At 41.6% G+C, this 25,730-nt stretch overlaps 1 protein-coding gene across 3 annotated transcripts in view; it reads right to left on the bottom strand.

Annotated features, from left to right (window-relative positions):
• The window catches only part of PALM2AKAP2 (PALM2 and AKAP2 fusion), a 265,174-nt gene that overhangs the window by 71,478 nt on the left and 167,966 nt on the right, over window positions 1–25,730 (bottom strand). Inside the window, exon 1 of one of the 3 annotated variants that reach the window (XM_058864760.1) lies at window positions 19,664–19,766. The exons of the other annotated variants lie outside the window; for them this stretch is intronic. The gene's annotated coding sequence lies outside the window, so the exon portion shown is untranslated. Of the gene's footprint in view, window positions 1–19,663; window positions 19,767–25,730 lie in introns of those variants that run through there. 3 annotated transcript variants of the gene reach the window in all.

Genomic DNA, 25,730 nt, shown 5'->3' with positions numbered 1-25,730 from the left:
CTGTATACTTTTAACAGCATAAATTAAAACTCAGTACTTTCCTCTGGTCTCAGGAAATCCACTGAAGTGATGGTGTAACCTTGAGTTACCTGCTGTGCCCACTAAATCCACCTCAGGGAGAGGAATGCTGCTTATTCTTACGTACAGTTTTCTCAAAACTGCACACATGTTAATAATGGTCATGAAAGTTGCACTTCAGATGAAGAAACTGTTTAAATATTTACTTCCTTAAAAAAATATCAAACCCCAAACAAAGCAACAAACCCAAAAGCAGGATGAAATTGCTCTACTTAGAAATGAAATCAGATTTAGGGCATTTTTGTTTTAAAGCTTCCAGTAACTGAGGCAAGATCTGTTTGCTTTAATTTTCCTACTTATTAAGGAATACAGCTCTGACCTACTGCTGTAGATGATCTTTGCAAGGGTGTACTGTTTACCTAGGTGAAAGATGGCAGATGATTTGACACAGATTAGGTTCTTGAAGGTTTTGCTGATTGCTCAGTCTTTGCTTCACCTGTGCTGAAGAGTCAAAGAGACTGCAGAGAGGGAGAAGGAAAGGACAGATGGATGGCCAGGCCCTGCTTTGGCTGGTAAATGCAAGAGGCCAGGAAGGAGATCACTGCACAAGCAACAGAGCAGCAGTTTTAGAGGACCATCCAACAGTCCCATCAGGGTGTAAACCTCAGCATTATCTGGGGCAAGGGTGTGAACTATTCCAGGAAGTGAAATGGAGAACACAGATGTGTCCCTGGGGAGGAAGGCTCACTTCCCACTCAGCCCACTCCAGCCCATCCCCAATGGCCATCAGGGATCTGGGAGAAGGCTCCTGGATTCCCAGGGAGCACAGTCCAGCATGAGGTCATGAAGAAGCTGTCTGGGAAAAGGCTGGGAAGAGGCTGTCTCCCAGATCTGAGGGCAAACTCACACTGATGTTGGGCATGTCTGCAGAGTTTCAACCACCTGGCCACTGGCTCCTCGCTCGTTCTTCAGTTGCAGTGCTGATAGTGCCATGATGGCCACAGCCTTGGTGCAGGACAAGATACTAACTTAACTGAGCAATGACTTGACAGCCACATCTTCAATGCAGAACACAGCATAAGCTTAATTAAGCAACAAATTACTAAACCAGATGAAAGCTATGACAGCAGTCCAAACTCTGATGCATTTTGAAGCAGCTGAATAAGCTTCCCCCTAACTTTTGTCATGGGGGAGAGAAGACATAGCAGGGGTGGAGGCTGTGGGAATAACCTCTTCCTTTGCATTAACGGAAGATGCTGTTTGTACCACGGCAAGATGATAGCCTCTGGCTGTGGTTTTTGAATTGTCCCTGGATTTTGCCAGCTCAAACGTCAACCCTAGTTAAGTTTCTACACCCTTCTTGAAACTTGTAACACATCATAACCACAGTTTCATGTCACCCCACTCTGCTCATGTAACCAAATAATTGACAGCTAGCACTTATTTCCTAAGATTGTCAGTTTCTTCCAGTGAGGAAAAAGGCACCATGTGAGCACTCACACTGCCATAACTCAACCATGGTTCCTCCAGCTGTTAGGCTTCCTCACAGACACCCCTCTGACCACCCTGGATGATGGTCTACATTTAGTTATCTATTGTGGCCACTGCCATGCTCAGGTTATGTCTCCCATAGCTCTTTCTGCCAGACTCTCCTGCAGGCAGAGCAGATGACTTCCAGGGTGAACCTTAAAAAGATGAGCACACCAAAAGAAGGTTAAAAACCCCACACCACGCAGTATGTATGTAGGGAGTGATTTCGGAACACAGAAAAAAATGCCAAGTAGGAGAGCATGCCATCTTCAGCTTTTGAATGATTTCTTTCACCTCTTTTTTTTAAAACCTATGCAAACTATTGTTTCTTAACACACCACTGAAAATAAGCAAATGCTGGCAGTAAGCCTTGGTACCAACTCACTTTAGGAAGCAGCAGGCTGCAGACCTCTCACTTGGCTTCTCCCACTCTTATCCATGCACTCTGAAACTTCACACATGTAAGGAAAACTCCCAACCACTTGGAAAAAACAATATAAAATATGAATCACCTGCTCTCACCTCCCTTGGCATTTCTGGTTTTACATTCTTACTGAATTTATTCATGGTCAAAACCAAGTGAAACAGACTTGTGAGTGCCTCCCTTATAGAGCAGAGGATAAAAACCAAAATTCTGGAAAAACAGTGGTTTTTCCACGTGAATGATTGCTGCTGCAGCTGCCTTCATGACAAAATATGTTACATCTTCTTCACTCAGTGTATCCTTAGCAAGGTTGCTGCTCGAATTTGGGTGACAGGGCTGAATGTTGACTGAAGTAATTTCAGGACAACCAGCAGCAAAATTTAACACAAATTAATCTTCATTATAAATTGCTAGGAATCTTTTCTGCGCCATGAGACCCAGAGAGTGCATGAAGTGAGAAGTGGCATGCTTGTAAACTTAGAAAAGTATGACAAAGCAGCAGAAAGGATTCTGGTTGGTTCTCCGAGCAGTGTCTCTGTTAATGGAACACCCCGAGTCCTCCCTTTCTGACCTCGCATAAAAACAGCATTAAGGAGGGAGAGAGCAAAGAACAGGGGGTCTGTTCCTGCTTGCCAGAAGGCACAATCGGAATCCTACGAACAGCCAATGAAACATATTACTATCACTCATTAACAGACTACGAGATGTGCATGATGTTTTTTGTAGAGAATGGATTATGGACCATCTGTTGATCCATTTCACCCTGGGAAGCATATGTGAGCATTTCTGATGGCTGTAAAGCTGGACACTGTGTTCAGGCTGCATTCCCTTGACTGCCTTTCTCCCTGAGGAGACACAGTCCATCTGGGGTATGTGACATTCCCATCCATCCTGTGCAAGCCATTTTTCATTGCTATCACCTATCCCTTGGCTGCCTGAAGTGACAAAAGCTGTTTGTTGAAGAAAGTGTGATCCTGAGTCCCAAGGATTAAAACTGGGCGAAGTTGGACCTGAGGGGTAAGCTTTCAAGGTGCACAGAAGCCTAGGGAAGAAAGACCTCAGCCAAGATGTTACTTCCTCCCTTCTGCAGACAAAGAACCAACAGTAGCAAAGCACATTTAGAGAAAACCTAACAACTCACTGTTGTCTTTCAAAACGGACTTGAACAAGAAAGTTCTTCTTTTCTGCTAATGCCTTTCCCCTAGACCTTCTCTTCCTTTCTGCCAGCCAGTTGTTCATGTCTAGCCCTACACTGTTATTTCAGTGACACTCTAGTTTTAAGCAGTGTGTGTAGGAGAGTTAATTCAGACTCAGAGACCTCAGGCAGCTTGCTAGTCATTCTAATTAGCTATCTAAGCAAAGAGTATATTAGCTTTACACAGCACTGACAGATTTTACTTATATCAACAACAAAAATGCTGCCACATGAAGCTGTAGGGTGTATATGGTAAGAAATTGGTGTATAAATGAGCAGCAGAAGCTAATTACCTCATTAGAATGATTCCAAGTTAATGGTAACCAGGTCAAATTGGGGTTTTATTACATATGGATTCTGAACATGATATTCTTTACCAACTGAACTAGAAAGAACAATTTGAAATTCAAGTGAACACAAACTCAGATCTTATTTCAAGGAGAATTTCCATCTGGAAACATTGTGAAGAACTACTGACAAGTAATGGAGGTATCATGGGCTAGTAAGATTGCAAGCTGGAAAATGTGTACATGACAATGTTGAAATTTCCGAACAGCTGAGGATTAAATCTAATAGGATTTGAAGTTGCAGATAAAAGGTCTTTTAATTTCAAGGCAAGTGAAACTGTATTTGAGTAGAATATTCTACATCACTGCCTTATTCCCCTAATCAAGACAACTGCCAAAGATACGTATTTACAACACCTTACTGATTCAAAGTTGTGTTGTTCACTGCTGTGCCCCAGGGATTTTCAATCACTTGTGCAGTGCTGTCCCATATATTTTCCATTTAATTTCTGTTGTCAGATGTCAACCTTTAAGATTTTTTTTCCCTGCATGTTCAATAGTGTCCCAGTTATGCATCACCGGGGAAATTTCAAAAATTTTCCACTGAGGTGTCTTAATTGACTTAAAAACATAAGGGTCGTATAACACAACATTTTCTCCTGGCTTTAGATTGTTCTATAAACTTGATCAGCCTCATTTTTGATCTAGAGTAGCTGCAGATTGATTAAGAGCAGAGTGGTCCTAATCAGATGTTAGACCTCCATCCTCCCTCACCAGTTTCAGCTTCTTATCTTAAATCAGTCATGCCATCTGTAGGGAAATGGCAATTAAATCAACCTGAAATCAACAGAAAACTGTTCTTGTTGGCCTCCCTGCTCTTGCATACCATTCACTGCCTGTCCAGACTGTTGGGAACTATTCCAGAGTATGACATATCATGGACACAGTTAGTCAGGCAACTTTCTTTATTATAAATCAGGCTTTAAATAATACGTTGAAATGAGTATTAAATCAAGGAAACTATAAATGCTGATAACCAAATATTTGGCATATACAACCTTTTCCAACGACATGAATGTTCTGAAGTCCCAACAAAATGGTGTATTATGCACACATGCTTTCAAATAAAAAATACTCATCCGCATTACTTCAGTTAAAAAGAACCACTGGTATTCAACAGCAGGCAGTAAAATACTGAGTTGTATACACATAGCTGTATGAAGAGAGTTGCATTGACATGGACACCCCTTTACATATCTGCTTCATGATCTGCTTTATCAAGACGATGAACTGACAGAGAAATATATGTGTGGGAAGGAGCCAGAAACCATTCACATTTTGTGATAATCAGCCTCTAACAAGGAAATTACAGGGAACTTACTTTGAGATTAAACAACTCTCCATCTACAGGAATCCCTTCCAAATTGTTCTCGCTAAATCTTCTGACTGAGCCTCAAAATCCCCTTGCTTCAGTACATAGTCTGTTTTAATTGAAGTGTTGTGCTGTGTTTGGCTGGGGCAGAATTAAATTTCTTCACAGTGGCTGGTATGGGGCTGTGCTCTGGATCTGTGCTGAACACAGGGTTGATAACACAGAGATGTTTTTGTTATTGCTGAGCAGGGCAAACAGAGCCAAGGCCTTCTCTGCTGTTTGTACTTCCATGCTGGGGAAGAAGTTGGGGGTTCACAGGAGGTTGGAGGAGACACAGCTGGGACAGGTGATCCCAACTGACCAGGGATATTCCAGATATAAGTAATTTTTTAGTTACTGGTTTAAAACCACTACACCATGTGACATCATGCTCTGTACGTAAATGTAGGGGAAAGAAGGAGGAAGGACGGGAGTATCTGGAGTGAGGGTGTTTGTCTATCCAAGTAGCTGTTATGCATAATGGGGCTCTTCTCTTCCGGAGATGGCTGAACACCTGCCTGACGAGGGAAACAGTAAAGTAATTCCTTGTTTTGTTTTGCTTTGCCTGTGTGTGTGGCTTTTGCTTTCTTTACTGAACAGTTTTGACCTCAACCCATGAGTTTTCCAGATCCTACCCTTTCAATTCTCTCCTCAGCCCCACTGGTGGGGGAATGAGTGAGCAGCTGCCTGGAGCCTGATTGCTGGCTGAGGTTAAACCACAACACACACAAATAAGGTGACTCAAATACAACAGTTTGGAAAAACAACATATTTTTGTGAGATAAAAGTGATGTCCTACAACTTCTATACTAAAAGGAATACCTTGAACTTAATGTGCCGTATCTCTTTAAACTTCTTTTCAACAGATCAGAGCATCTGATAGACAAGAGATATGCTTTAGGAAAACCTAAGAACCAAGTACAAGGTAGTGTTAAGTCATTTGCTATCCACATGACTGTAGAGAGGCATTCGCTGTCCACGTGCCTCATGTGAAAGCTTGCCCTACACAGTTCCACTTAAACTAGACAAAACCTTCAACTCCCATTTTGATTAAATTATCACTACATTTGGTGACAGAATCACAGTCCAAGCTAACAAAATGAAGGGCTTTGGACTCACTCTTCCTGCTTATGCCATCCTTGAGTCTTTCACAGTAAGCCAAAAATAATTGAGAGGGCAGGTGACTACTGTCCCATGAGTCAGTGCAGATGTGGCACACCACATTCTCCCCACCCATGTCAACTCAGGCTGCATGAGTAAAGCTAGCAATTAAGAGTACAAAACAATTATTCTTCCTGACATCATCCCAGCCTCAGACCATAAAAGCTTCCTTTCACCCTGGCTCTGCCTCACTGTTTTCCTCCAACCATTTACCAAGCTTCATCTTGTGACAGTTTCGGGGTAGAGTAATACAAGTCCAGAGCCACCAAAAAGGCTACATGTTTAAAACTATGAATACCTGTTCCACCAGGAGCCAAGGAATACCTAATTCTTCCTGTGTAAAAGTCTAAATAAGCAATAAGCAGTACGCTTGATCCTCCTGTGCTGCAACCCTTTGAAGGCTTCTTTTATCTTCTGGGACTGACTGGTCCTGCAGGCAGGGATACAGCAGACTTTTAAAAGTATAGCCACAAAAGTAAGAGTTAACCTAGGAGGAGGACACCTAGAGTTAAACCAAGACTTGTAGAAACTTCAGCCTGTCAATCACAACATTGAAAATGTTTTAGGTTTGAATTTTACAGGAACTAGTATGTGGAGACAAGGCCATTTTGTTCTTTGCTAGTATTTGTGAGCTCTGTGGAGTATATCGGTAGCAATTCTGTCTATTGAGCAATGAGCTCTATGTGCTGTCTTTATTGTCTGTTTTGTCTACTTTAGATTTTGGGACAGAAACTGTATCTTATAAAAAGTTTATATAATCACTTAAATCCAATTTACAATCTTAATTAGGGATGTAACAATGAACTATTAATAATATTCAGAGCAGCATTAATCTATCCCTGCTCTTTCACTTGAATGGTAGCAGGAACTAGACCATCAGGGAAATAAATTAAAGACAATTTGAGTTTTGAGAGAAATGGCAGAACAAGAGCTTGGGATCTGCATTGCTGCAATAGCTTGTGTCTCCAGGAGATCCCATGCAATCTGGAAAAGGGGACTACTTACAGTCCGATAAAGTAAAATACATGCACAGGACATCACAGGACTCATACCCTGATGCTGAGCAAGTGTTTCAGTAAAAGTTCAACTTCAACACAAACTAAAAGAGCATAATGTCAAACCCTAGTTTAGGCATCCTGCCTGATAAATACAAAAATGGAATATACCCTACCCCACTGCCACCCTTAAAAAGCATTTTCCCATTCCCTCAATGGCAATCAAGCTGGATCAGAAATGAACTTCTTGCAGCAGGTGTCAGATACCAATGATACTTTACTTGGTTATGAAGCTTCCAATGAAAAATCAAAATGCTCAATATATAATTGCTACTGACTAATAAAACCTAGTTGTAGTCATGCTCCTCTGAAAAAAAACCCCATGACTTTGCTCTCTGTGGCTTCACTGTTTTGCCAGTGCAAACTCATCTATCTGCTGGAATAATTATCAAACTGTTTCATAGAGAGTGCCATAAAAGACATTTCATTCGCACTGAACTGTAAAGTTAACCCGGGTAATCTCTGAACTTCCAGAAAGGTCTTTTGTGAAAATTAACTGAAATGACTATGCTTCAAAATAAAAACAAATCAGGAAATAATTTTTAATTCTGCACGAAACTGAAACCTTTAGAGTGACAGTTGTATCTTTAAAAGTTTTCACTAAGATCACACAGTAATATCCTGAGGAAAACTAGAGCAACTTTTTTCCCCTTTCAACAATATCAGTTTACAGCTGAACAACAGAAGGGTGGAGGAGGAAATTCCTTTATTCTCACCTTCCAAAAAAAAGTTCCTTTTCAACAAGCTTAGTACAATGAGTTTGTCATCAATTGTTTGCAGGAAACATCTCACATTTTTTCCTTCTATGCAATGAGTTTAATCACAGAAGGCTGACTTAATTTTATAAAGAAAACAAGGCAAAGAAAAGGCAAAAGCTGTGATCACATAAGCAATCAGAAATCCCATCAATCTCAATAAAAGAACCCACATAATGCTGAATCAAGAAGATTCAAGCAATGTATAAATAAATACAAGACCAGAACACCACAAGGAAGAAGAAAATAACAGCACATGGGCAGCATTCCCACTTTATGCTGGGTACCAGGTTCATAAATACCTTTTCAATTTTGTTTGTTTAAAGGTCCTGTGAGTAAACTGCTTGGTCTGCAGCAACAATACTGCAACTGGCAAGAACAAGAATTTAAGAGCAAAAATTAAACCTTTACTTTTAGTAATGTCTTTAAGAGGTTTCCTAGGTTTTCTCCAGTGAAAAGCTACTTCTGATGCAGCTTCTCCTGGTAATATCCACTGATGGAGTACAAGCCAACTTTCCATGGAAAGCTCTGATCTTTCTTTGAAAGAACCAACACTAATGCAGTAACACACAGCTGTTTGAGAAGGTTATATTCTAGAAGAAAACAGGCATGGATGAATTTTGCTTTTTGGCTGTTTAAATCAACCTTTTGTATAAGCCTGTGTCAGATGGCACCCTGGGGCTTCACTCCCCAAAACCAGAGCACTGCTCCTGGACTATCCTTTGGAAAAGGGAAGAAGCACTCTGGGAAGAGACCAGCAGTAAGAAGTAGCCTTCAAGGTCACCTCCTGGTTCTGGAGGATACATGCATGCCATGTATACCTATCTGATGCTGAAAATGCAGATACAGGAGAGCATCAGCAAAGTGAAAAGGCTTGCCTGGTAACTGCAATCCAGGAAGGGCTTTGTAAATGCAGGCAATATCTTAGGAGCAAAAATATAATTTGGTCAAGCTGCCCAAGGTACAAAGTGAACAGTGGATCAGACTGAAGGACTCTTGTGGTGACAGAGATCAAATCTTTTCCTGTGTCACACCACCAATCTGTATTAGCTCTCCAGCAGCTCAGGCAGTCACTGACCCTCACTGGTGCACAGCTGACAGGAGAACTCGGTTCAGCTGACAAGGTTCCTCTGGCTACTCCCACCACTACTGTCATACACCACACTCCCTTCTGAACACACCTTTTGAACTATCTGAGAAAGAAACTGACAGTATCAGTGGAACTCATACCTCTTCCATGAGGAAAATGACTCAACCTTCCCCTCAACCTCATACAAATCAAACAGTGACCAGAGCTGGGAAGGAGTTAGGATATGTATGCTTTACTCTTATTTAGGCTCTCCAAACCCAGTGCCAACAAACACTTAAAAGCATCCCTCATGAAACACCAAGAGAAGCAAACAAGAAATAAGCTAAAGATGGAGGGAAGACATGTACCCTGCAGAACAAAAACCCAGAAATTCAGCAGTGAGACAGACTTTGCCCTGGCCAAGCTGACTTGCTAGGTCACTCCCCTAAGCAGAGCTGACTGCTCCAGGGCAATGATGTTACCCACCATCTCCTTCCCATCAGAGATTTCAGGAGAACCAGGATCCTGCCCTTTCATTCCCAGGACAGCTATTTTTTGCTATTATCCTTTAAACAGCCAAACCAAAGAAACTCTGACAACACTGTCACAAACTGCGGGAAATACTGAGAGAGACTAATAACATATTTCTCTGTTATTTGTGTTTGTTAGCACAGAGGAAAATCGTAGGGTCTTCTCTTGCCAATCTATGTCCATTTGCATTAACTGAAAGCTTGGGCCTTGGATTTGAAGGATTTAGGTTGGGAGGAGGGGTAGCTTATTTCTGAGATTTTTCAGAGAAGGTTATAAGCTTCAGCATCTGAACAACAAAAGGCCCAGAGAAGTCATTCTTTCAGACTTGTCTGGTCTTTACAATACACTCTGAATCTAAATATTTTTGTTAGTTTTTAACTCTGCAGCCCAGGAAATGTTTTAAAGCTTTAAAGATTAAAAAAAAAAAAAAAAATACAGTTACCAAGCCCAATCCTGTTATCAGTGAAGCTGTATAGTAAAAGTGCAGAAGTAAAAGTGGATTTTACTAATTCCTGAAAGCTGCAGGAGAGAAAAATTTGGTTTTAGTCTCTTGCGACATTTTTCCTATCATCTATGGAAATCTCCATATCAAGCCCACACAATCAAAGTAAATATGAACTAACTAGAAAATTTCAAATATTGTTTAACAGCATGAATTAACTGATATCCAGCAACAGAATATACACAAAAAATCTGTTTCACCAAAGGAATGCAAACTGTATCACCCAGTATCTAGTCCCAAATGTGAAATGCAACAGAGCAGCAGAGGCCTGTTTCCATACTGCCCGGCTACTTAAAATGCCTGAGTTCCTGCCTAACTAGGAGGAACCTGAGAAATTCTGTGAGCATGAGCCTCTACAATGGAGGTCCATTGTTGCTGGAGCCCACTGCTGTGTTCTTAAGGAATGAAACCACCAAGTCACTATAAAATCTTGGCATCATGCCTAGCAAAGTGAAGTTCTCCTGCTGTGAAACTGGGTCCCCTTTTCTTCTTAAAAAAAGTCAGGCACACTGTTTCAAACTCACATTTGCCACAATAAAAACTGCAAGCTCTTCAGCATTTCCTTTCTTCATTTCTTCCCCTCCCTTTTGTCTCCAAAGGAAATTATTCATTAAGTCCAGCAGCTAGAAAGATAATTTAAATGGCATGATGCATTTCCCAGTGCAGCTGCACTCTGACAAATGACTGATGCCAATGGGATATTGGGCAAAGCACCCATGTACATACATGCCTTTTAACTACAAAGTCAGCCCCCATCCATAAAATAACACTGTGCCCTGCTGCTACATTTTTACTGAACTTGCAAGTCCTTGCTACTTAAGAATGCACAGCCAAAGAGCTGGTAAGTACCTACAGAGGTAACTTGGCATATTGGTGTTCAGATGTTTACTGCTGACTCTCCCAGTCTGGACCAGCAGTTGCACCTGTGCCTGGAAGACCCAAACCCTCAAAAAGAAGGTGTGAGCAGTGAACCCTGGCCTGATGTTTCACATTTTCTGCAGAAGTGTCAGCATCTGCAATGAGTGGAACACTGCACAACCAATTCTTCACACAAAACTGAGTGGGGCTCAACTTGAGCCCAACCTTGGTGTTCTCCAGAGGTCGTGTAGCATGAGTACTGTCCATGTGTCCCAGGCTGATACAGAGGAAAAGATGACACAGGTTTCACTGGTAGAAGCACTTTAGTCTTTCATTATCTCAAATCCACTGCATCTGAAGATGAACACTTCTGGCCAATGCAACTTCACCACAACTTTAAATGCCATCTCAATTTACTGAATACTGGCATAAGTAACCTCCTCACAATCTCTTTCACACTCACCACTATTTGTAATAGAAACTGAGCAATTGATGTGACAAAACTTATGTATTCTTTTTTTCTTTTTTGCCTCTGGGTTCCTTACCTGTATCTAACCTGACAACAAACACAATCACATGCTACCATCTGCACCTGGAGGATTCCAGTTTTATTTTCCTTTCTGCAGAAACATGTCCCGAAGGCATGGGAAAGGGAATGCTAAGAAATACCATTACGTGCTCCTCTGCCCCCAAGGACCTACACCCTAGGTAGCTGGTGATCAGTTGGTAATATCCTGTTGGAAAGTCCCTTTTTTGACAGTTCACTCTGCCAAGAACTTAGGGAGTTGGCTTGATTTCGTTTCACAAAGCTTGAATAATAGTCTTGGCACATGCAAGTGAACAGTTCTATCATCCTTCCAGAAAGAAAACAGGTTTCCAGCAGGGCACAGCTTAAAACAAAACCCATCCAGTTCGCCACAGCGAAGTCACATCCCTTGTTCAGGCCAGCAAGATACACTGACTTGCCAGAGTCAACAAGAACAGTAGGCAAGGCATGCCTGACAGCTGAATTTCTGAGTTTTCCACACATCCCACTAGAACAAGAGAATAAAACAATTTTGCTGTTGAACTGTTGCTGCTATACAGATGAAATCCCTGAATAATGGAGAAGCCTGAAGAATGAATGACAGGCAGAATAGCCTAAAAAACATTTTATTCAGAGCAGAAGTTCATTTTATAATGACCTCTGACAAAAAGACAAGAGCAAGGGACTTCCCCACAAAAAACATTAATTCAGTTGCAGTCTCATCTTTCCAGAACACTTAATTCTGAAAGACCGAGCTAGTTTGGCTCAATCACCAAATATTATTTGGAATGCAACTCTACCACTGACCACCAGCACTCAGCCCCAAGAAATAAGAGAAAAGTCTGTGGAATTAATTGCCACTCAAAGCTAAATTCTGGGAAGTCCTGCTTATGTGCTGATCTTATCACAAACTGGTTTCAGGACCGTCTAAATATGCCAGTAGCTGCTGTCAGGTCTTCAGCGACAACTCCAGATATGATTTTTCTCCCCTAAGGGTGATCCTCCTAGAAGTTTCAAAATTACCTGAGCTATCTCTAAGTTAATTAGATGGAAAATGATTTTTCAAGAAGTTTAAGGGCTTAAAATATATCACAAAATGCCAAAAATGTCAACTAATTAAAAGATATTTTTAATTTGAAGTGAGAACTATTTGCTAGGAGTCTATCAATATGCAGTCTGAGCTGCTGTGCCATGCCACTTCTGTTCTCATCAACAAGGTTGATAAGCACATTCTATATATCAAAATGAGCATAAACCTGGGCCTTAACAAATGTATCACTTCGGCAAGCCCAACAGGCAACAGGACACGGGTGTTCAGACCACCCATCAAAAATGCTGTTAAAAAGTGTCATCTTCAGAAAGTGAATGGATGTTTCTTCAATGTTGGTTCCTCTTTTAAAGCACATTTCCAATTTTAAAGAACTCCCCAAAAGTGTGGCTGCTGCTTTCCCTCCTCAGAGCTGCTGTTCACCAGAGATTCAGAGGGGACTCATACGGATTTGAGAATCAGAGAGGAAGAACAAGCTTTCATTAGCAATAATGTAAGAAGAAGCTAATACGTCTGACATTTTTAAATTAAACAAAGCCAGGAATTGAAACAGAAGAGTGTAAGTGAAAGTGCACATTATAACATAGCGATGGGAAGCATTGGGGAGACTGAGAACATCAAAGCAGGACAGGCTCAGGCACCTATCAAATCAAACAACAGCATCTAAAGCCAGCACAGGTTCTTTTGTGCTACTCTTTAGATCTAACTAAATGATCAAAATGGTTAGTTTGATTAAGCCAGCTTCCAGTGACACACTGACCAGTGTGTTCAATACATCCACTGCTTTCACAACAGAAAAATACAGAATTGTCATAAATAGTTTTACCACTGCTGTTCTAAAGGCCCTTTTCCAATCTAAATGAATATATGACTCTATGAAAATACGCAAGCAAATGGAAAGGTCAGACCATAACTTTAGCTCAATTTCTCTTTTTAATGATCACAACCAGCAGCAGGAGCAATGAAGAACTGGATTGGTCTCTGTTCTGCCAAGCTCAGCCAAGCCATGCCAGAATGATGATGCTGGGAACATGCCCTGGTGTGTCCCTCTCTCAGCCACATGCTGTGAACAGTTGAAACTGCATGGTGTTGAGGCCTGAATGTATTTGAACTCTCATGGCTACATCTCTTGCTAATTAATGCACCTGGTCCTTCAGATCTTCCTTGGTATTTTGACCATAGTTGTCCTCTCCTAAGTGCGAGCAAGCTGCGCCAGTAAAACATATCTTGGAAACATAGGGACAGTGGGAACATCAAACTGTGGTGCAAACCACAACGGTTTGTTCACCTTCCATATACTTAGTTTTAAAATCAGGTTAAATGACTCTCTGGGTTTATTGACAGCAGTTCCCACACAAGCATGTGAGTTCTCAAGAGTATTGCCAGCAAAACCCTCTTCTTGCACTCACTCTTGGGGCAGGGTAGCAGCTAATAGGGAACTCTAAAATTGGAAATAAATGACCTATTTCTGAGGAAAGCTGATAGAATAATATTTAAAGGCTTGAGATTGGCTTCACACTGTCTTCTTTACAAGGCTACAGGAGTACTGTGATATACTCCTAATAGAACAGAATTAGAGAGACAAAAGGTCTGCACAAACTAACTCACCAACTTTAAAAAAAATCATCTTTACTTCCTTACTTGTGCAAGTTTTACTAATATATGTACAGCTATTTAGTTAGTTTGCCAGCAGAGTTTGGTACAGGATGCTAATACAGGTGTACATTTCATTTGATTCCTATTTCTGGTCTATCATCTTCCTGAAACCTGCCCTAGAAGAGCAATTAAAAAAAAAAAAAAAGGGAACTTCTTAAAAGTGAAGCTTCCTCAATGATGGGTGGATCTGGTTTACATATTAGCAGATCTGTTAGGGAATTCTTCTCAACTGGCACTACTAAACTTGCTCTACATTTAATGAGACACAGAAATAGGGCACTCCAAGCATGTATACAGATGGAGCTGTATTTATCCCTGGAGTGTTGGAGAAAAAATGGCTGTTAGTAAGGTCAATTCAAATAATGCTGGTGTCGCTGTCCTGGACAACGAGGCATAAGATGTCCACTTGAATTATTTGGTTTAATGGTTAAAAAGTAACATCCCTGCTCTCAAGTATCAGTCCCTGAGAAGAACTATTAGGAAGGAAGCTGCATATGTCCTCAGGTGCATTTGCACAGTATGTCATGTCTCTATAATATAGCAAAAAAAGGCTCCTCTCCCCATAAGAATTAATAAAAGACTATTATAGAAAAAAATAACTAATTTAAAATCTCATACCGGGGATGTTTGATGTGTGGATGATAAAATGTTTTTAAAATGTAAAATGCACAGGGGCGCATGTAGCTTTTAAATGGTTTAATAGGTTGTTAATTCTCAGAGCTAGCTAGCTATTGTTTTTTTCTCCATAACATAGCCCAAAAAACCTCCTCTCCCTAGAAGAACTAATAAAAGACTATTATAGAAATAATACCTAGTTTAAACTCCCACTGTGACAGGCCAAGTGAATAGCCATACCTACTTAGTTACTCAGTGATTGAAGTAATGGTGTTTGTGGTTTTGGTGGTGTTTATTTACCTGCTTAGTTGGGTTTGTTTGCTTGTTTGTTTTGGGGGGGGGTGTGTGTGTCTGTGCGTGTGCGTGTTTAAGTGAGTATAATCCTGATGTGTCACCAGTTAAAAGGTATTTTAAAATCACCATGACAGGGTTTTTTTCCTATTTTGTTAAAGTGGTCAACTTTAGCAGCTAGAAAGGGAATAAATGAGATGCATGTAAGCCACCCTTCCCTGCCAGTGCTACACCCACTACACCCTTAAAAACTTTTCCCGATTCATGCATAAATTATACAAACAGATGTTACATAAAGCAACACAAACAAATTTAGAAATAAGCTGGTAAAACACAGAGAACCCTTCCCTTCTGAAGTACATATGGTGATGTGAATTAAGTAATTAATATACAGAGTTTTCCGCTCTTTTTCTCTTTTAAATCCAAAAACATGGGACAATAGGAAAATTATGATGCCCAAAGCCCTAAAAGAAATCAGTGGAACCAACAGATTCTGGAGAAAAAAAAATATCCAGAGCTTTGGAAGCATTCTTTCACCCTGGATCATGATTCATCTCTTTAGCCAATTAGATAGAGATCGAAAGAAAATTCCAAAATGAACAGGATACACTTTCATGATTCAGTAGCACATACCAAAGTTTTTCCATAGAGCTCGTGCATGTCTTTTAAAGAAATATTCCTAACCTTTCTAATAGATGTAGATATGTTTTGGAGGAAATCTGATTTATTTTAAATACACTACTGTTTCTCTCTGTTATTAATAAGGGACTAAATAAATGATTCTCTGCCAGTATAATACCTAGGGAAAACTCTCACTTTCACACTACATTGCATGTAAGTCTCACATTAAATAATGCAACGCTTGCTACAATACACCATTTTAATAACATTTCTGAGGAATTATTCTGAAGGTACAGTTCTCCTTTCTCCTGGAAATCCAGTATCTTACTGCCATCAAAAAAACAAAAAGTGAACCCTTAACCCTCATTAATTATAAACCTAAATAAAATTATCTATCTTTAAACTTAAGGATGGCATGATTTACAGTTATAATGGATCAAGGAAGGCTATTCACCACCAAAAATAACAACAATTTATGCTGATAACTCAGAATTTTAACACGAAAAGAGGTATCCTCTTCTTGTTGATTCTGTCATATCAGAAAAGCCAAGCACCATGAATGTAATTACTTGGGAAACAAGCCTGCAGTAGCAGCTGAAATTACAATTTCAACATAGGCTGTTAGAACAAAAATTGTGGAAAAGCCCTGAATATTGTGGAATGCAGAGAAGAAAAAATGAGAAACAACAATTCTGTTTTACAGGTGAAAAACTTCAGCACTTGTTTTTCAGGACACAGTGAGATACAGAGGTGGTCTCCTGAAGTTACTGTGTGCGATGCGTACTTTTAAAAGCTTCGTACACATTTCAATACTGAACAACCATGACCCTTAACTGGAGACAGAAAATACTGGAAGGGCCATGACATGTCATCTTAGTCAACATCTAGATTCCTGCAGTCAACTACAATGACTATGGTGACAGGTCACCATTAGGTTTTTAAAAACCCCAAAAATTCCCAATCCGACTCTGTAAAAATCTTTTCCATCTGGTGCAATATGGGGAGAGTTAATGTTATCAGCTACAAGTGGACATTGTCTTTTTCAGATGGCTGAGATGGAAACTATCCCTAATTGACTTACCCCAAGACGAAGACTTCAGTCAAGCAAGGTTTGCTTCCTCACTGAAGACTAACCAGCAGAATCATTCTCCAGGTCCCTCCCCATCAAGCTGCACTGTGAAATACACTCTTAGCAGCAGAAGAATCACAGATAGGACAGTTCATAGAGTATGGACTTCGCTCAACTTCAAATACTAATTTACTGGAGCAGTGCACACCGAAGTCTTACAATTAGTTAAGCAGATAAGACTTAAAATTTTGGAGACGTGGAAGAAAAAGAGCACCACTTTGGCATACGGCTCAAAGAAAACAATGTAAATTATAGATATAAGTGCATCTTCTGGCATTCATTCAGTGCTGCTGCCATATTTCAAAATTAAACTTAATTTTACAGAACTGTACTCTAGTAGTCTAGGTCAGCAGTCAATTAAAGAACATCCCTCTACAGGACTAATGCAATATTTAGGTAAGCCAGCATCATCATCAATTAACAGGCTGACTTTTTTTTCCACCGTAATCTGAATGCCAAGCCTATCCACACCAACTTCAATGGACTTGGTCCTAGTGGGTGAGAGTATTGGAAAAGGCTTTTCCTCAATGAACTATGAGTCGAGAATTTCCTAGGGAACCTTCATTAAGTTTTGGCATTGAAACAAATACAAAAAAAAAATCAGCCTAACAAGCAATGAAACTTGTATCAAAATAATACAGAATTCAGGTTGAACTCTAGGTATCCAAGAAACAGGGTGCACATGAGAACAAAGATCTGCCCCTGCAGCACAGCCTGCTAGGAGAGACAGCTGCCACAGCTTTTCATTTTTTAAAGGGGGGTGGGAGGAAGAAAGAGAGACCATTTTGGCAGCTTGAATAACCCTCTTTATCCCACAACCATAAATGTACTGCACATCAGTTGAAGTCAGAACTGCCTGAGAATCAGTACAGCAGCACATCAACGAGAAAAAAAATCACACTGTGAATAGTAACAATAGGCACAGTTCTAGATGTTGCTTTATGTAGCTCTTCTTGTCTTGCTAAAAACGGAGTATCAATAGCAGTTGCTAAATCAGCAGGTGTTTCCCGTAGCAAAAGTGAATTTTGCAGTTTAGATAAGACAAACCAGACATGAATCAAATTATCTTATGAACAAGGTATACATCAAACTGCTCAGGATTCTGCTGGTTGTACTTTTCACGCTGTAAGTCACACCATCCTGTATTCTTAACCTAGCCAAAATTCTGGCTGAAGCCAACAGGAGTTGGGAATAATTTAAAAGGACTGCACACACCCCTTCCTACAGAAGCTGCACATCCACAGTAAAGAAAAATAACCATCATTTGCCACAAGAGCTATTTTTTACTGGCACTATTACAAGATATCTATAAATATGGCTTAATTTACTTAATAGCTCACCTGGGACTTGTACTCTTTGGCCAGCTATGAAAACTAATATAAAAACAAGGTATCAGTTGTCAAAACCAGTATCTGTATATAACATTTAGAATTTCTGAAAACTTTGGCAGAGCCTACAGCAGGGCAGCAAATGGACTGGCATTCAAATATAAAATGAAGATAAATCGATGAAAAACACTCAATACTGAGTGGTCAAATGCTTGCAATGAATACACTTAAATGAAAACAATTTTAGGTGTAACTTCTGCTGTGTGCAGTGACATAAAAACTGTGATCTAATGACATGAAATAACTTGCATTTCTTGGGGAAAAAAAAAAAAAAAGAGTCACACACTATAACAGATACTGACATATATATACAACTTCTTTGGGTTCCAGAGGCTGCTGAGATCAGAAAACGTAATTGTGAAATTGAAATAAATCCCTGCCAGATAGGCAAAACCTCTGCAAAACACTTACACAGCATGAATACAAATTGACATACCAGAGCTATGAGACAGTGCTAGAATCAGAGAATATCATTACAACGTCGAACTGTTAATCACCACTCATCATAAAACAACATGTTTATTTCGCTGGTAAAATCACAACTGGGGGACTATGCTCTATCTCTTACAACAGCAGGCTGGTACTTGTACCTAACATACGTGTGGGACCTGACAGGCTGTTAAGACAAAAACATAACTTCAGTACGATGGCTGCTCTTTACGGCTAATGATTAATGTTATCAGGAACTCAAACACTGGTATACGCACAATAGCTGCCGGCCTGCTCACCTCAGTAATAATATCAATAACTTTTTCGAAAGAGACACCAGTGTTTCGGAAGTTTACACTGCAGTGGTCCTCAGCAGAGGCCAAATAAAAGAAGAAATAAAATATTTAAAACTCATGAACTCGCTTTGCTGTTGCAGAGGAATCCAAAAACAGAAATACTTGGAACAAAGATACGGGGGATTTTCTGTTCAAAAAGGGGAGCCCAGGAAAATTTGAGATCGCCATGAAAAACACGTGCTGATTAAAAAACAATTACGTCACAGATTTCTCAGGATCCCGCTGACCCCCTCCACACGCCCCTCCATCCCCACAAGCGGGCCGCCCCCAGGGAGGGCAGCGGAGCCCCCCGGCCTGCGGACATCGGGGGGGCTGCGCTCACACACCCGGCTTTCCGAGCTCGCCCCCGCTCTGGCCGGCAGCTCCGCGCCTCCCCCCGCCCGGGCTGTGCACGCCGGGGCTGGCAAGGGCACAAATGCCCCCCTTCGGCATCCCCTCTTTCCTCCTGGCCTCTTCCCTTCCCCTCCGCGCATCTGCATTCTCCTTTCCTCTCCTGCTTTCTCCCGCCCCGCGATTCCATCTTCCCTCCTCGCTTTTCCCGTGCCCCTCCTCGCACCTCTACCGACACCCCCTTACCTCCCCGGCCTCGCCCTGCCTGCTCCCCTCTCCCGCCCGCAACCCGCCGAGGGCCAGCTCGCCGGAGCCGCAGCCACCGCCGCCTCCCTTCCCTCTTCCCTCCGCACTGGGAGCCGCGCTCACACACACAGACACACACACACACACACAGGCAGGCAGGCAGACAGACAGACAGACAGACGGGCAGACAGACGCCGCGCGGACACACGCGCATCCTGGCGCTCGGAAGTACCTTATCCAAAGCGCTCCCGCTCCGCCGGCTCGCAGCGTGCGCTGCCACCTCCGCGCGCAGCCCCGGCACGTCGGGTCCCCCTTCCTCCTCCTCCTCTTCCTCCTCCTCTTCCTCCTCCCCCACTTCCCTCCCCGCCCGCCCCCTTCGCCGACGCCGAAAGAGGGGGGCAAAGCCGCCGCCCGCCTCGTCCCGCCCCGCCGGGTCCCGTCGCGCCCGTCCCGTCCCGCGGGGCGAAGCGCTCGGTGCGGAGGCTCCGCCGCCGCCCCCGCGGCCCCCGCCCTGCCGCGCTCGGGTTACCCTCCGCCTGCCAGCCTCTCCTGTTACGATGCCCGCGGCGGGCCGGAGGGGAGGGAGCCGGGACCGGGGGGGGCGAGGCCCGTCGAGAAGGAAAGGAACGCGGCTCCGCAGCTCGCCTCCGGCGAGTGCACAGAGTGGGAGCTGCACTCCGCCGCCGGCTCCGGGGGTTTTCCAAGCCGCGGGTTTTGGGCTGTTTTCTTTTTGATTGGTTTTCTTTATTGGTGTGGTTTGGCGCCTTTTTTTTTTTTTTTTCCCCTTTTTTTTTTTTTCTTAATAGGTATTACTACTGTCCTGGGCTTCTTCAACGTTGCCTTGAACCCAAATATTCTTGAAAGGATTCCCATTGATCTGCTATCCTTCCTGTGAAGTAGTTTTGACTTTTGTTTCAATACAAACATAATTATCCCCTCAGCTCCTGTGCTGGAGATGAGGAACAACTAACCCTTTCTTTGAGCTGGAGATGGGGAACAATTAACCCTCTCTTAGACCTGCTCATGAGTTTGTAGATCTCCACTGTAATCTCTGTACATCATTACATTTCCTGGCTGAACAGCTGTGGGTTTCTCTCATGGGGACCTTTGTCCACAGACTGTTTGTACCTCTTACCATCCTTGATGCACTCTTGAGCATGACCCTGATCGAATAGATCTAAATTTAGTTGAAGAAATACACAGGATTTTAGATGTGATCAAATCATGGATTCATACAGTGGCACAATGATGTTTTTTCTTGACAATATGTAGTGAGGAACTTTTGAGCACAGGAGGCCTGTGGCCTGTCATAACCCTGAGATTTTACTCATGCCACCTCAGAGCCCACCATTTTTAATGACTATTTGTCCATGTGTATCATTTTACATTCATCTATATTGGATTTCCGATATTGAACATCCAGTCTCATAATGTCCAGGTATAATTCTTCACAATCTTTCCTCTTATTACTGCCAAACAAATGCATTTTGATGAACTTTGCTATTTGGCTCCATTCCCAGGTAAGGCATGAGTACGTTGAACAGCACACATTGCAACACTGGCCATTGCAGAACTCTACCTCCCAGCTACCATCCAGAACCTCCCACCATTGTGAAGACCGATGATTTATTCTTGTACTTTGAATTTTATCTTCTAAGCAATTACTGAGCTATACCAGGGCTTTCCCTCTTGTTGTTTTCTCAGCTTAGTCTCCTTAAAAGCCTTTGTCAAGAACCTTTTAGACAGCCTGAAATGGAAATTAGATCATCCTTATCCACATTTTTGTTGACCTTTTCAGGGACCTCCAAAAGGTTTGTTTAAGGCAGGACTTTACAGCAGCAATGTTGACTTCTCAGATAGATTGCATTAAGTGTCCTTTAGTTCTAACCCGATTAGCATCCCTCTGTTTGGACAGTACAGGCATGAGGTTTGCAAACCTGTAGCTCTCCAGGCTGTATTAAAGTTTAGTGTCACATTTTCCTCCCTCCACTCTTCAGTTGCCAATCTTTTAAATGGGAAGTTACATGCTGCTGTTGATAATTCAGCTGCTGCATTCTCTGTTGAGAACTCAAGGACACAGATGCTCATACAGAGGCATGGTTGCTACCTGAACACTGTGTGATAATGAAAACGGTTTATAATAATATCTGATGATTATAAGGAAACTGAGGAGTACATATGTAAGTGCAGACCTATAAGCAGGTGCTATTAATATAAGAAGCCATACTAATAATGAGCTACACATGGCCACAACCCTCTTTGCAAATATATGTGTCTGAAAGCACACAAGAGCATGGCACAGACAAAACCCCATCAAGGTCTTTGACCCAGGGAAGTGTCTGCCACTCTCCCTACTGGCAGCTGTCTGTTTTCTTTTTTTCAGACTTTGCTGTAATTTTTCTGGACAAAGGATGGGCTTTCTAATGAGCATTTTTTACTTGCCACTAGCATGGGCCACAGGAAGGAGGAAGAGAGATCAGAGCAGGGGTGTTTCAGCTGCACCACCTGGGAATGTCCCCAGGAATGCCTGCAATGCAGTTATCTGCCCAAAGACAGGACTCCTAGCCTTTGTCCTTCTAGGATAAGGTACTAGAACCACAATACATCCTCATTCAGCCTAAATGCAGAGAGCAGGCAGGGAGCTGCATCTGTGCAGCAGAAAGCTGCACCTGTGCATGGACATAGGTTGCTGATCCTGCCCTGCAGGCATGAGAGTCTGTACTCCCATAGATTGGCATGCCACCATCCAAATGGCAATATGGGGATATGGAGGAAAGAGGAGAGGGAGCATGGGGATTGCAGCCTTTTTGTATGTTTCACAGGTCTGACCACCCTTTATTTGGTTTTTAGGAACTTCAGCTGCTAGAAACAGAATAAGGCAGTTATTGGATGAGAGGAAGGGAAATAAATTAGTGAGTTTTGCTTGTGGAAACCTTCAGAACCATGCAGAAAGGTCCCCTCCAGGCCTCAGAATCATAATTAAAATAAGCACTATCGAGTATCATACTTTCTAAAGGCCCCAAGTTTTGGGGACTGGCAGTACTGGACTGTGGCAAAAAAATCTGTGGAAACTAATGATGTTACACTGTCAAAGGGAGTTTTAGAGCTCCTATTCCTGGGTTCACATCCCTCTGTCTTATTGTTCCAACAATTACCTTCTGTCCCTTTCCTGCTTTCTAAACTCATACAAGATTGGACTGATGCGTGTGCCTGCAGTACAGATTTTCTTCCATTAGGTAAAGCAATATCACAGATGAGACTGATGCAGTTTGTTAATGCTCTGTAACTTTTTTACATCATTACCGAGAGGTTCAGGAAGGGGGAAGGAGTAATTAATCTTTTCCAGAGTACAGTCTTCCCTTATTTTTACTGTAACATTAAAATACCTTTGCTTAAATAATGAATTGCAAGATCAGTTGGTGTTGTTCTAAAAACTCTGAAAGGGGGAAGAATATAAAGATAGCTGTATTAACCAAATATTTGTCAAGAAAAATAGTTATTTTTAATGCTCACATGACAGTTCCTCACTTGTCATTCTATTTCAAGCCTGCTTTATATGCTTATGAAATGAAAAGTTAGTATCCCCAGTATCACCTCATTCCTCCTCTAATGACTGCCCAATTTACGTCTCAAGACTGTACTGAACATGTTGGAAAAATTGACAAAAACAGATCCTGAGATTAATGAGGAGTCTTGGAGAACATCAAGGAACTGCAACTGTGTATCTAAACTTCTGCTTGCAGGGGACTGCAAAATTGAGGATGATTTTCTACATCTGCAGCCTGTGGACATGAGGACTAGTGCCACTGAAGTCAGTGGTAATGGCAGATGCTCAGCATCTCTGACAACCGGGCCATGTGCTTATGTGAGACCTTGTTATTATACGAAAAGGCTCTTATTCCTGCTCTTTTTATCTCTGCCATATAAACTGACCTAGTTTACAATCTGCCTCTGTACAGATGTGTGGTCTTCCATGGGCAGAAAGAGGATGGAACCACTGCCAACGAAGAGTGCCTGGAGTTAGAAAGGGGAAGAGACAAAAGGCAGCTCAGGATGGGGAGATAAAGAGAAGGAAATGAAAGAAAAGATGTTTGGAGGAGAGGAGAGAGAAACAGGGAGATGAAAGAGTGAAGCTGTATCAGTATCTGCTGTTCCTGCTTTATTCACGAGACCGAGGAGTTATTCAGAGTTTTAGCTTTGGGACCCTGTCAGTATAGGGGAGCCTGGTTTCAGTGAGGCAGATTTTTTGTATTGTTATGCAGTGAACCTTCAAATGGAGAATGATTCTAAGAGGATATACCTCTTCCTATTAGACATTTTTTGAGGTTGCTATTTACAGCCCAGCAGACTATTCATGTTCTCTATGAACTCTAAAAGATGCTGAGAGCAATGCAGAATAAAGAAAGGAAGGAAAATACTGTGGTAATGATGCTGAGTATGCCAGGCACTTTTACAGCATTTATTAAATGAAATGCAGTCCTGAAAGGTGATGCTTGATATAGTAGCCTCCACACTGAATTCTACTGAATATGAAAAATGAGTTTTGCTTAGGATGCAGATTTTTAAATGTCTTAGACTGGCTGTCAGAAATTTTGTGATTAGTTTTCCTTTTCTTGTGGTTCTGGTTATTTCTCTGACTGCAAAAAGACATGGACATGAGCTGGATGAGGGGATGCACCAGCTGTAATAATGTGTGTGAGATGAAAATGGTACTTCAGTGTATTCTCTGTATTCTCTGCATTTATAAAGCTAATGAATGCAGAAATCCTCCAGCCAGTTAGCAGAAGAGCTGTAGGAAGTTTGGAGGTCATATTCATAAATGCTTTATATTCAGTGCAGGGATGAAATGCTGTGAATTACAGAGGCAGGGAGCTGCTGGTAGAGAACTGACTGGAGATCCCTTTTCTATTCTGTCGTTGCTGTTGACTTCTGATGTGACTGAAGGTGAGCTACTTTCCCTTATTTGTCTACATGAGTTGTTGAGTTTTAGGATGGGGACTGCTGGTTAGTGAGAGTTGGCAAAACGTGATAGGATCTCAGCTGTGGTTAGGCAGTACACATAGAAAAAGTTCATACATAGAATGAACTTAAAAATTCCTTTCTGAAGTTATTCACCTGACATATAGGCTCATTTACACACATTGTTATGTGGTAGAGGAGCTTGGCAAGATCTCTATCAGCCACTCACTACATGAGTAATCTCATTGGCTTAGATGTGACTCCTTGAGTGAGTAATGTTTTAGTACTGGCTCCATAAACTGTCTGAGTCACCATCAGCTTACAAACTACGTGTGCAACCCTGCAAGCACTTACCACACAGTAGTGTGTTTTACTGCAAGCAATTCTGTCACAGTAGTAATACGCAGTAGTAACTGTTTCTATCATCTACACCCACGTGAAGAAGTTAGTCTGTTCTGCAGTTGAAAAATGAGCCAAGTTTCACTGGCATCGTGTTCTTTTTGATTCACAGGAACTGTTAGTTTCCCTTCACAAGAAATCCAAAGTAGTATTCAGTTTCCCTTCAGAAGAAATCCAAAGTAGCATTCAGTACCTGTGGTATTCTAAGGAAAAAAACTATTTTATTGCAGCTTTTGGGAAAGCACTGCATAACCAACTCATGGATCTTCCTCCTTGCAGAAAATGCAGTCATTGCATATCTGGAGCTGTAAAGTTTTGCTTAAAGTTCTTTACAGTCTTGCTGCAGCTAATGTTTCTGCTTTGATTCCTCCTGCCTTATCTTTGTCTCATTGTACCCTCTTCCACAATAGCCCCTGTTTCTTTCCCCTACTGTGAGCTTTGTGGCTCCTTTCAGTCTGCTCCTTTTCCTCAGGGTTGAAAACAAAATCCCATTCAGTAGTATCCCTCTTTTATTCTACAAACCCCGTCTCTTTCACATCTGCTTCATCAATAACACCAACATAAGGCAGTCCTCAAAGATGTCTTGCCATGTCCAGCTTGTCTGATTGAGCCTAATCATCCTCAGGTCAGTAAGTGTATCTCTATGTATTTTTGCAATTACTGTCTCCATAGGAAGAGCCATATAAATATAACACTACTTGTTAGCACAGCATTACATATTCTACATTTATATCAACAGGTGGGCATAATAAACATGGATTGCAGTACTTCAATAATTATGTATAGTTGCATATTTTTCCTGCAACAGAAGAGGCATAGCAAAAAAGATTTAAAGAGTGGCCATTATTTTAGAAATAGGGAACCTCTGTAACTCCTCTATACAATACTTGAATAGCATATTCTCACAAAAAACATTTGTTTGTGAACTAAAGAGCTTGATC

This window comes from Poecile atricapillus, chromosome Z (assembly GCF_030490865.1).
Source record: "Poecile atricapillus isolate bPoeAtr1 chromosome Z, bPoeAtr1.hap1, whole genome shotgun sequence".
Lineage (NCBI taxonomy): Eukaryota > Metazoa > Chordata > Aves > Passeriformes > Paridae > Poecile > Poecile atricapillus.
Note: the sequence above shows the minus strand (reverse complement) of the source record. Positions and strands in the feature narration are given on the sequence as shown.